This window comes from Colossoma macropomum, unplaced genomic scaffold (genome assembly GCF_904425465.1).
Source record: "Colossoma macropomum unplaced genomic scaffold, Colossoma_macropomum, whole genome shotgun sequence".
In the NCBI taxonomy this organism is placed as follows: Eukaryota; Metazoa; Chordata; class Actinopteri; order Characiformes; family Serrasalmidae; genus Colossoma; species Colossoma macropomum.
In genome coordinates, this window is record NW_023494789.1 from 46,558,289 (window position 1) to 46,569,010 (window position 10,722).

Genomic DNA, 10,722 nt, shown 5'->3' on the forward strand with positions numbered 1-10,722 from the left:
ACATGGGTCTCTGGTTTCCTGTTTCCTGTCTGCCAGGGTGCAACACCTGCCTCTACCAAAGGGTGGTGGTACTGTACCTTGAAACACTCGAAAGCCTAGAGGCAGAACAGTAGTTATTGAATAATTCATAATAGTTACAGAATAATACATAATAGTAACAGAATAATTTATATTTATTTATGCTCGTGCTTTGTTGTAAGTATGCTGGTGCAATATGGCTGCCACTTCACGTTGTTTTTTTCATTTGTTTTGTATTGTTTGTGTGTATGTTTTGATGTTTTCCTGCTGGCTGAGGAGTTTGCCATCATATCCTCCAAGATAGCAGCTGAGAGTGACTTTCCAGCTGTAGCTCAGAGGCTTCTTGGGCTGGTCGTTTTGGCGACGCTACATCACAGCTATGATGCAGCCTGGACCTGCCACTTGAATGACGCTGTATTGCGGCTACAAGGCTGCCTGGACCAGAAACCTGATCAATGCTACATCGCAGCTATGAGGCTGCCAGGGCTGGCTGCTTGGATGACACTGCACTGCAGATGTGGGACTGCCTGGACCGGTAGTGTTTGGCTGCATGAGCAGTGCTATTATTTCATAATAGATACTGAATGATTCATAGTATACACTGAATAATTCATAGTATACACTGAATAATGCATAGCAGATTCTGTATAATTCATAGTGGATACTGTCCTGTTTATCTAAATTGTCAGAGGGAGAAATAAAGGAGAACGAGTTCAGCATTTCTGTTTCTTATCAACTCATACCATCAAGAATCTAGCAGAAGTACAGAACCTTTTGGAACCAGTGGGCACTATTGTGTGAGGGAGATGGAGTTGGTGGTAAAGGTCAGTCTGAGTGCTGTGTCTGTTTCTGCTCTGATTGTGACACTGAGGCTGACAGAACTCAAACACACTGCACAGTTTCCACATTTAAAGTAATAAAGTATAAATCACTCGGCTGTTACTTGAAGGCAGTGTAAATGTGTCTTTCACTGCCTTACATATCTAGTCCTCTGTGTCTGTGCAGCTGTGTTTATAAAAAAGGCAGAAATCACCAGCACTGGCACAGTGGACACCACTGCCTTCTGAGGCACTGAGTGATTTAGTATGTGTTAGATGATGTGCTTGATGCTTATTTAATGACAGTATGAAAACTGAGCACTGTGATCACCTGATTGGTTACAGGTGTTGCATGATATGAAGCTAGCATAGCAGTAGCTTGTGGCAATTCCTTGTGATTTTTATCCACCTTCATATTTTACATTATAGCATGGCATTTCATTTTGCTTGTGAGGATATACAAAACCCATCTGTAACATTTCCAGCTGTCTGGATTATCATTTTGTAGGAGACTACATTTTTGTTCTTTGACCACCTTCAACAACTAACCATCGAATGCTGGCAAGACTGAATACCATCTTAGCAGTGCATTTTCCCCTAAGCTTGCCTTTCCCCCATGTGCAGCACTGGACAAAGTTCGTTCTCTGGTCATGTCAGTGTTTTTTTAAAACTGAAATCACAATTTTGTTCGAGAAAATGTCTTATGTATGCAGTGTTAGGCCTGAGAAACATCACATCTTCCCTCTGCACAAAATAGCTAGTTGATGTCTATGGCTGATATAACTATTTCATGTAACTAGCTGGTGACACTGGTACTTCAGTGAGGGACAGATATATGTGCGGTGCATGCTGTTGTTATTCTGCCTATATTAAACAATTAAATTGATGTGTTCTAGTTGTTTGCCACTGCAGCTGCCATGAAGAGGATGCCCACCCTACTGGTAACTTCTAAGCTGCTGCTACTGCTTGCTATGTTTATAAAGAATCTGCATAAATCAACAACAATCCTGTATTTCAGCAAAATGGTACTATCCTTGCTGCAAGTGATTAACTCTTCATTTGTTTTTTTTGTTTTTTTTTCAGGTGAGAAAAACAGCAAGCTGTATTGAATGCTGGATGGTCAGTCGTAAGGGACACATCACCTATAAGGGCATGCAGGCAACTTTATTGACCATTCTGTGTTTTACAGAAGCAGGATGCATGTGTGAGCTAGCAGTTTAATTGTTGTTCATGGAGAAAGTAGCAAAGAAAGAACCAGAAACAAAAGAAAAACAAAATGAGGCCAGCACTAATGAAATGAAAAGAACCACTAAAAATAAAGAAATACTCAAACTAAGAATCAGCAAAACTCACTACAAACATACTACCACCACCAAGCAAAGAACAGACTAAACCAAGGGGAAGAAATAGACAAGAGAACACCTGAGAAACACCTGGGGCTAACAAGATGGTGGGGCTACAGACTACACGCTGGTGGGACTGATGACTGGGGGGAGACGGACAAAAACAACAAAAGCACATGGCGGACATAAACAAAAGCACATGGAACAAGAGGCAGTAGAGAAGATAAAGGCAGACACAGACAGAAACAAGCAAAGACAAAGCAGGACAAGACAAAAATCTGTACCTATACCTGAAGGGAAAGTTAGTGAGGCCCCATTAAAAAGGTAATGAACTGTAATGAGCAGTATTATACTGTAAACATACTAAATTACGGTTATATCCTGAATTTGTAAAAAAATGGTATTAAACCGTACATTTTTACAACAGTAGGATAATGTTAATTTAACTGCAATTTCCTGGCAACCCTGCGGCCAGTTCTTTATTGTTTTTTTTTTTACAGTGAACACTTTTTAACTTCGAGCCCAAAGCATGGACCTAAAAGGGATTTAATATTTATTTATTTATTTATTTATTTATTTATTTAATCTTATGAGTCATTAAATTCTGTCTTCTGGTCACATAGGATTTTGACTGATTTTCAACAAAATAATAGACATACAAAATATTTACACTCAAATTCTAATTTAGTAAGGGAAGATGAATGTGTTGTTAATATCAGACATACAGGTCTGTATTGGATGTGTTGTTGTCTATATTGTCTCTATTGCAGTGAATTTGGTTATGTGTATCTAGAACAGTTCACTCAGAGGGGTTCTACTTAATCATTTAAGCAATCACTCAATATCATTCACTCAGAACAGCTATCAGGCTGCATTAGAGCTCCCACTGCTGTGTTTATACTGTATTGATCACTGTATTGATCAAATACTGACACATTAAGATGAATGAATTAAAGTTTGTTGTTTTTCTCTGCAGGCAACTCCCGGACATTTGACCCTAATTTTAAAGGTCCCATTCACAACAGGTGAGAGAGACTGTTATTCACTTCATTGAGGCTGTTGTAACAGTTTATAATCTGTGCTTTAAGTCTGCTGTAAGAGGTATTTTCCTGTTTCAATTTGCATTTTTGTTGAATGTTTCCGCCTCATCTCTGGTGTTCTGGCAAATTGTGTTACCTTGTCAAAATATCCTACCATAGAACACATTTCAGTAGTTTCATAGTTTTAAGTTTATTTGTCATTTGCACATGTCAGGACATTCATGCATTGATTGTGGTGAGGCTCAGCTAATCACTCTACAGAAAGTAAACAAAGTAAAAATAAAAACACAAGAAAATAATGAAATTGAAATACATTACATATACACAAAATACAGAGACAGGAGGGCCCTATGTAAGGGAAAAAAATCCTCTCTATGTACAAATATATTTATATTAAAAAAGAGATAATCTGTGAAGAATATATACATTTTAAAGTGACTTAAGTGACTCAGTGTTATTGTTATTTAAAGTGACTTAGTGTTAAAGTGTTATTGTCCATAGCAGTAATATTATATAATAATAATACCAGTGACAAAGTGACTGAGTGAAATGGTAGTTGGGGAAGGACCCACAGCTTCACAGCTTGTTCAGAAGCCTGACAGCCTGTGGGTAGAAACTGTTCATTAACCAGGTTGTTCTAGTCTGAATGCTGCGAAATCTCCTGCCTGATGGCAGGATAGTGAACAGGCTGTGTGCTGGGTGATGCTGTCTGACCGGATCTTTTTGATTTTCCTGAGGCAGCGGGACTGATAGATGTCCTGTAAGGCCGGTAGTTTGTTGCCTATGATGGCTTCCGCTGTCCTCACCACTCCTTTAAGGGCTTTATGGTCGCAGGCGGTGCAGCTGCTGTACCAGACAGTGATGCAGTGTGTTTACAACTCAGCGTAGTGTGTATATTTTAACACAGTGTGTACAAATTAGCGGTGTGTACAACTCAGTAGAGTGTGAGTACACTGTGTGTAGAACTCAGCAGTGACTGTTGATCTCAGCGCAGTTCCTATACTTCACTCTGTGTGTGTGTATGTGTGTGTAGGAGCTGCACTGATGTTTTCTGCTGTTTCTGCTTCACACACAATTTGATTGAGTGAAACTATGAGAACTCAGACGAGCTCAGTCGATCCTCACTCAGTGTGTGCATGTGTGTGTGTGTGTGTGTGTGTGTGTATAGGAAGAAGCCTCTGCTGTTTTATTTTAACATCACAGAGTGTGCTAATACACAGGTGCTGAAGGATTTGAAGTGTCGCACCACACAGGTAACACCCCAATTACCCCAACATAGAACTCTCATTGTCATTGTCAATCTCTGTGATTACACTGTGTTGTGGTCAGCCTAACTACCGTGTGCAGCAGCAGTTATAAGTTATATTGTTATTAATGTCAGATATTGTGTGTGTGTGTGTGTGTGTGTGTGTGTGTGTGGATCTGTGTGGATAAATGTCCAGAGCAGTTGCTAGAGCTGGTGGAGGCTAAATGGAGCAAAGATAACACGCAGTACTACTCACAGTTTTGTAAGGAGAGAGTGAACACTGCAAAGGTGAGTTAAACACACACACACTCTCACATATACATACTTTACTGAGAAAGTACAGCAGGTGATATACCATTTAACACAGCTTACAGAGAGGAAATGAGTGCAGTTGTGCAGGAGCAGAAAGTAGGATACAAATTCTCTTCTTTTGAAGTTCTTTTTCTTAGTGTACGTGATTGTGGAACAAATAAGAATTCTTTTTCACTAATTACAATCCATAGGCCCCCAGGGTTGTATTCTCAGTTCTTACAGGAATTCTTAGACTTTCTATCAAGTTTAATAAAGTAATAATTGTCTGAGTTTTTAATACCCACTTTGACAAACCTCAAGATGCACTAAGTAAGGCATGTATATCTATCTTAGCCTCTGTAGGTTTCACTCAAAATATAAAGGAGCCCACTCATTATTGCAGCCACACTTTAGACTTAATTCTGACCTTTGGTATAATCATAGATAACTTAGCCATTCTCCCCAGAGCACAACAGTCTCAGATCATTACCTAATCTTATATGAAATTCACTTTAGTGGTAATGTACGTTCATCACCATGTTATTGTGTTAAACAGACTATAACTTCCTCTACAGCTGGTAGCTTTATCAGAAACATCCCACAATTATCAGCTTCTGTCAGCTGTCCATCTAATCCTACCGAATTAGATATTATGACCAAGTGCTTAGAGGATACTTTTTGATCTACTCTAGATAATGTGGCTCCATTAAAAAGTAAAATAATAAGGCAGAAAAATCCGCCCCATGGTATAATGATCATACTCGAGCTTTAAAACAGACTGTCTGGACAACTAGAGCGAAAATGCGCCTGATTAAACTAGAAGCGCTCCAGTCCGTCTGGAGGGAGAGCCTTATAGACTACAGAAGAGCACTTACTGCAGCACACTCAACATATATCTCCTCTCTCATAGAATACAATAAGAATAATCCTAGATTATTATTTAACACAATTTCTAAAATAACTAAGAACCAAACAGTTACTGAACCCCAGATGCCATTAGCCTATAGCGGCAATGATTTTATGAATTTCTTTAGTGATAAAACTGAAAAAATTAGGCAGAAAATTCAGAATGCACAGTTAAACTCTACAAACTTGCTGCCTTATAATACCAGTCTAGATCTTCAAAATATTGTGACTACTGCAGAGAGGCTGGAATTGTTTACCTTACTTTAACAAAATGAACTAGTTAAAATTGTTCCCTCCGCAAAATCTTCTACTTGTGTGTTAGATCCCATTCCTACAGGTTTACTTGAAGAAATTTTGCCTGAAATTACCAAGCCTATTCTGTCAATAATAAACCCCTCTCTTAGCCTTGGCTATATCCCAAAAACTCTTAAACTAGCAGTAATTAGACCTCTGATTAAGAAAGCTAACCTTGATCCCTGCGACCTATCAAATTATAGACCTATCTCGAATCTCCCCGTTATATCAAAGATCTTGGAAAAAGTTGTGGCAAAACATTTAAGTTCTCATTTGCATAGGAATCGTATACATGACAAGTTTCAGTCTGGTTTTAGGCCACATCATAGTACAGAGACAGCACTAGTAAAAAATTGCAAACAATCTTTTATTATTTATTATTTTTCTCTGACCAAGGAAATGTGTCTTTGCTAGTCTTCTTTCATCTTAGTGCGGCATTTGACACGATAACCACTCTATATTACTAGATAGACTAGAAAATCTTGTAGGGGTAACAGGAATAGCTCTTTCCTGGTTCAGATCTTACCTTACTGATCGCTGTCAGTTTAACATAAACAGTGAATCATCTGTCCTCACAAAAGTAAAGTATGGTGTACCACAAGGCTCTATTTTAGGATCTATGTTATTCACATTATATATGCTACCACTGGGCACCATTATCAGTAAACACAGCATCAATTTCCACTGCTATGCTGATGACACTCAGTTATATATATCAAGCAAACCAGATGATAAAATTCAACTTAGCAAGATTGAGGACTGTATAAAAGACATAAAAGACTGGATGTTGAGTAACTTTCTCCTACTTAACTCAGATAAAACAGAGGTTTTGCTTCTTGGTCAAAAGCTGCTAGAAACAAACTGTCTAATTTAACTTTTAAACTTAATAGTTTCTCAGTTGCGTCATCTCTGCAATATTGCTAAATTAAGAAATGCATTATCTCTACAGGATGCAGAAAAGCTAGTTCATGCATTTATTACCTCAAGGCTAGATTACTGTAATGCCCTGCTGTCTGGATGTTCCAGCAAAAGCCTTAACAAGCTTCAGTTAGTCCAGAATGCTGTAGCCAGTGTCTCACAAGAACCAGAAAGTTTGACCATATCAGCCCAGTTATCAAACCTACACTGCCTGTTAAATTTTGCATTGATTACAAAATTCTTTTACTGAACGTACAAAGCTCTAAACGGACTCGCCTCTCAGTACCTGAGTGAACTATGAACTACTATGAACTCCTATGAACAACTATGAACCTTCACGCCTACTTAGATCACAAGGTGCTGGCTTATTATTAGTACCTAGAATTAACAAAGTTACATCAGCGGGGAAGAGCCTTCTCATACAAAGCCCCCCAGCTTTGGAATAATCTTCCAGTCAGTGTTCGGGACACAGACACAGCCTCAGTCTTTAAGTCTAGGCTAAAAACTTACTTGTTTAGTCAAGCCTTTGGTAATTAGTTTTCCCTGTCAGATAAAAGGTGCAGATCTGGGGGTTCATGTTCATAGAGTATTATGGTAAACTGGAAGGATTGGTGCTGTCGTCCCTGCTGACGGTGGGGCAGAGGGGCGCTGAAATCTCAGGGAGCCTCATGTCTCTGTTACCTTTCTGGTTTCTCCCTTTTAGTTAGGCTGTAATAACTAGACCTGCCAGAGTCTCTGCTGCACTGTTAATAGTGTAAGCTGTGATCAGTCACTCTTTACAGAACTAACTCTCTGTGTGTTTTCCTTTGCTTTGCTGTGTTGAACAGCTGCCCATCCTATGTGGTCTGATGCTGTTGCTTCTTCTGCCTTGATCGGGTGCCCACTGCTCGCCAGCCTTCTGGACCGGCGTGACCACCATTGAGCTTCATGCTGTACAGCGCTGTGCAAACCTCACCCTCATGAACTGACCCTTCTGATGATGCTGCTGCTGCATAAACTAAAACCAATCTAATTAACCATTGCTTTGCCTGTTTTCCCCATTTTGCATTTTGATATTTTATACTAATGCTGTTTGCTATCCGGTGTCGACCAGAAGAGGATGGGTTCCCCTTTTGAGTCTTGGTTCCTCTCAAGGTTTCTTCCTCTTGCTCTTAGGGAGTTTTTCCTTGCCACTGTTGCCATTGGCGACGCTCATGGGGGCTTGGACCTGAATTGTTCTGTAAAGCTGCTTTGTGACAACACCTGTTATAAAATGCGCTATATAAATAAATTTTGACTTTGACTTGAGTTGTGTTGTGTTGTGTTGACTGAGTGGTGTTGAGCTGTGTAGAGATAACTGAGTTGTGTTGAGCTGATCAAAGTGGTGAGTTGATTGAGTGGTCTTGAATTGTTTAGAGTTAAGTGAGTGGTGTTGATAGTGTAGAGATTATTAAGTTGTGTTGAGCTGATTGAGTTGTGTTGAGTTGATTGAGTTGTGTAGAGATGATTGAGTAGTGTTGAGTTGTGTATAGATACTTATGTTGTATTGAGCTGATTGAGTTGAGTGGATTGAGTTGTGTTGAGTTGCATTTAGTTGATTGAGTTGTATTGAGTTATTTGGAGTTGTGTCGAGTTCATTGAGATGTGTAGAGCTGTGTTGAGTTGATTGAGTTGTGTTGTGTTTAGTTGACTGAGTTGTGTTTGATTGACCAAGTTGTGTTGTGTGTAGTTGATTGAGTTGATTGAATTGTCTTTAGTTGATTGACTTGATTGAGTTGTGTTGAGTTGTTTGTGTTGTTTTTAGTTGACCGAGTTGTGATACTGAGGGGTATCCAAAATCAAGGTCAACCAGTCAAAAGTCAAAAGCCAGATCATGAAAACAGTAACCATGGGGGAAGTTTAAAAACAAAGTCCAAAATACAGAAAAGAAGGTCAAAACAGAAATCACAACAATACTGAAAGAGCAAGGCCAAAGGCAAGGATCGAAAACAAACAAGGCAGTCGTCATACACGGAAAAGCAAACAAACAGACCGGAAGGCTCAGTGAGACTCTGTAAACAAAGGCAATACTTTGCAAAGGTCCTATGCTAAAGCCTGGGCTTATGTACTAAACAAACAAGTAACATCAAACAAGGAACAGGTGAGGTGAATCACTAATCAGGTGAAGCAAACTGGTGGAGAGTCATGTGAGAGAGATCTGAAGTCACGTGATCAGGTGAGGAGTTCTGGAAGATGGAGTCTGGAGACTAGGAAGAAGTGACCACTGGAACGGAGGAAAGCGTCACATAGTGTGTAATTGCTGAGAGCTCACAGCAGGATTGTGTTGAGTTGAGTTTATTGTTCTGTCACACTGATGATGTTGTTTGTTTTTTATTTACAGGCGGATCCTGAAGTCCTGAAACGTGGCATGTGTCCGGAATGGATCAAACCCAGCAAGCCGTGTGAGTTATTCAGTTCTGCATCAGCGTCTGTGATCTGACCTGTTTATATGCCAGAGTGTCATGCTTTGTGCATGTGTGTGTGTGTAGTTATGCACAGGTGTGTGCCAGGCCTGAAGAAGGGGGGTATAGTTGTCATCGCTAACAAAACTACCATTTGACCATATCAGCCCAGTTTTATCAAGCTTACACTGGTTACCAGTTAAATTTCGCATTGATTATAAAATTCCCTTACTGACTTACAAAGCACTAAACGGACTCGCCCCTCAGTACCTGAGTGAACTTCTCTACCACTATGAACCTTCACGCCTACTTAGATCACAAGGTACTGGCTTACTATTAGTACCTAGAATTAATAAATTTACGTCAGGGGGGAGAGCCTTCTCATACAAAGCCCCCCAGCTTTGGAATAATCTTCCTGTTAATGTTTGGGACTCAGACACAGCCTCAGTCTTTAAGTCTAGGCTAAAAACTTACTTGTATAGTCAAGCCTTTGGTAATTAGTTTTCCCTGTCAGTTCTATACCTGCCAGAGTCTCTGCTGCTCTGCTAACACTTTAATCTGTAATCAGTCGCCCATTACAGAACTGACACCCATTACAGAACTGACTCTCAGTTCTGTCAGTCACTCATTACAGAACTGACTCTCTGTGTTTTTCCTTTCTTTCTTTCCTTTGCAGAGTTGAACAGCTGCCATCCTGTTCATTCTGATGCTGCTGCCTCTCTGCCTTGATCGGGTGCCACTGCTCGCCAGCCCACTGGACCGGCTTGACCACCATTGAGCTTCTTGCTGTACAACGCCGTGCAAACTTCACCCTCACAGTCCCGGCCCCACTGATGCTGCTGTTGCATAAACTAAACTTATCAAATTAATAATTTGAACTAATCAATCATTTAAACTAATCAAATTAATCAATCACCCATTACAGAACTGACTCTATGTGTTTTTCCTTTCTTTCGTTTCCTTTGCAGAGTTGAACAGCTGCCCGTCCTGTGCGTCTGATGCTGCTGCCTCTTCTGCCTTGATCGGGTGCCACTGCTCGCCAACCCTCTGGACCGGCTTGACCACCATCAAGCTCCATGCTGTACTACGCCGTGCAAACCTCACCCTCACAACCTGACCCCACTGATGCTGATGCTGCCGCCGCTGTTGCTGCATTAACTAATCAAATTAATCATTGCTCCACCTGTTTTCCCTGTTTTTGAACTAACAATGTTTACTATCTGGTGTCGACCAGAGGAGGATGGGTTCCCCTTCTGAGTATTGGTTCCTCTCAAGGTTTCTTCCTGTTCCTAGGGAGTTTTTCCTTGCCACTGTCGCCACTGGCTTGCTCATGGGGGCTTGGACCCGGATTTCTTTCTGTAATGCTGATTTCCTTGTAAAGCTGCTTTATGACAACACCTGTTGTACAAAGCGCTATATAAATAAACT

General features: G+C 40.3%; 1 long non-coding RNA gene across 1 annotated transcript; it reads left to right on the plus strand.

The window, feature by feature from the left end:
* Positions 1 to 716: 716 nt before the first annotated feature.
* LOC118807603 lies at positions 717 to 2,040 on the plus strand. Its single transcript, XR_005007238.1, has 3 exons — positions 717 to 842; positions 1,733 to 1,777; positions 1,920 to 2,040. It is a non-coding gene; the product is annotated as an uncharacterized LOC118807603 (long non-coding RNA).
* The last annotated feature ends 8,682 nt before the right edge of the window (positions 2,041 to 10,722 follow it).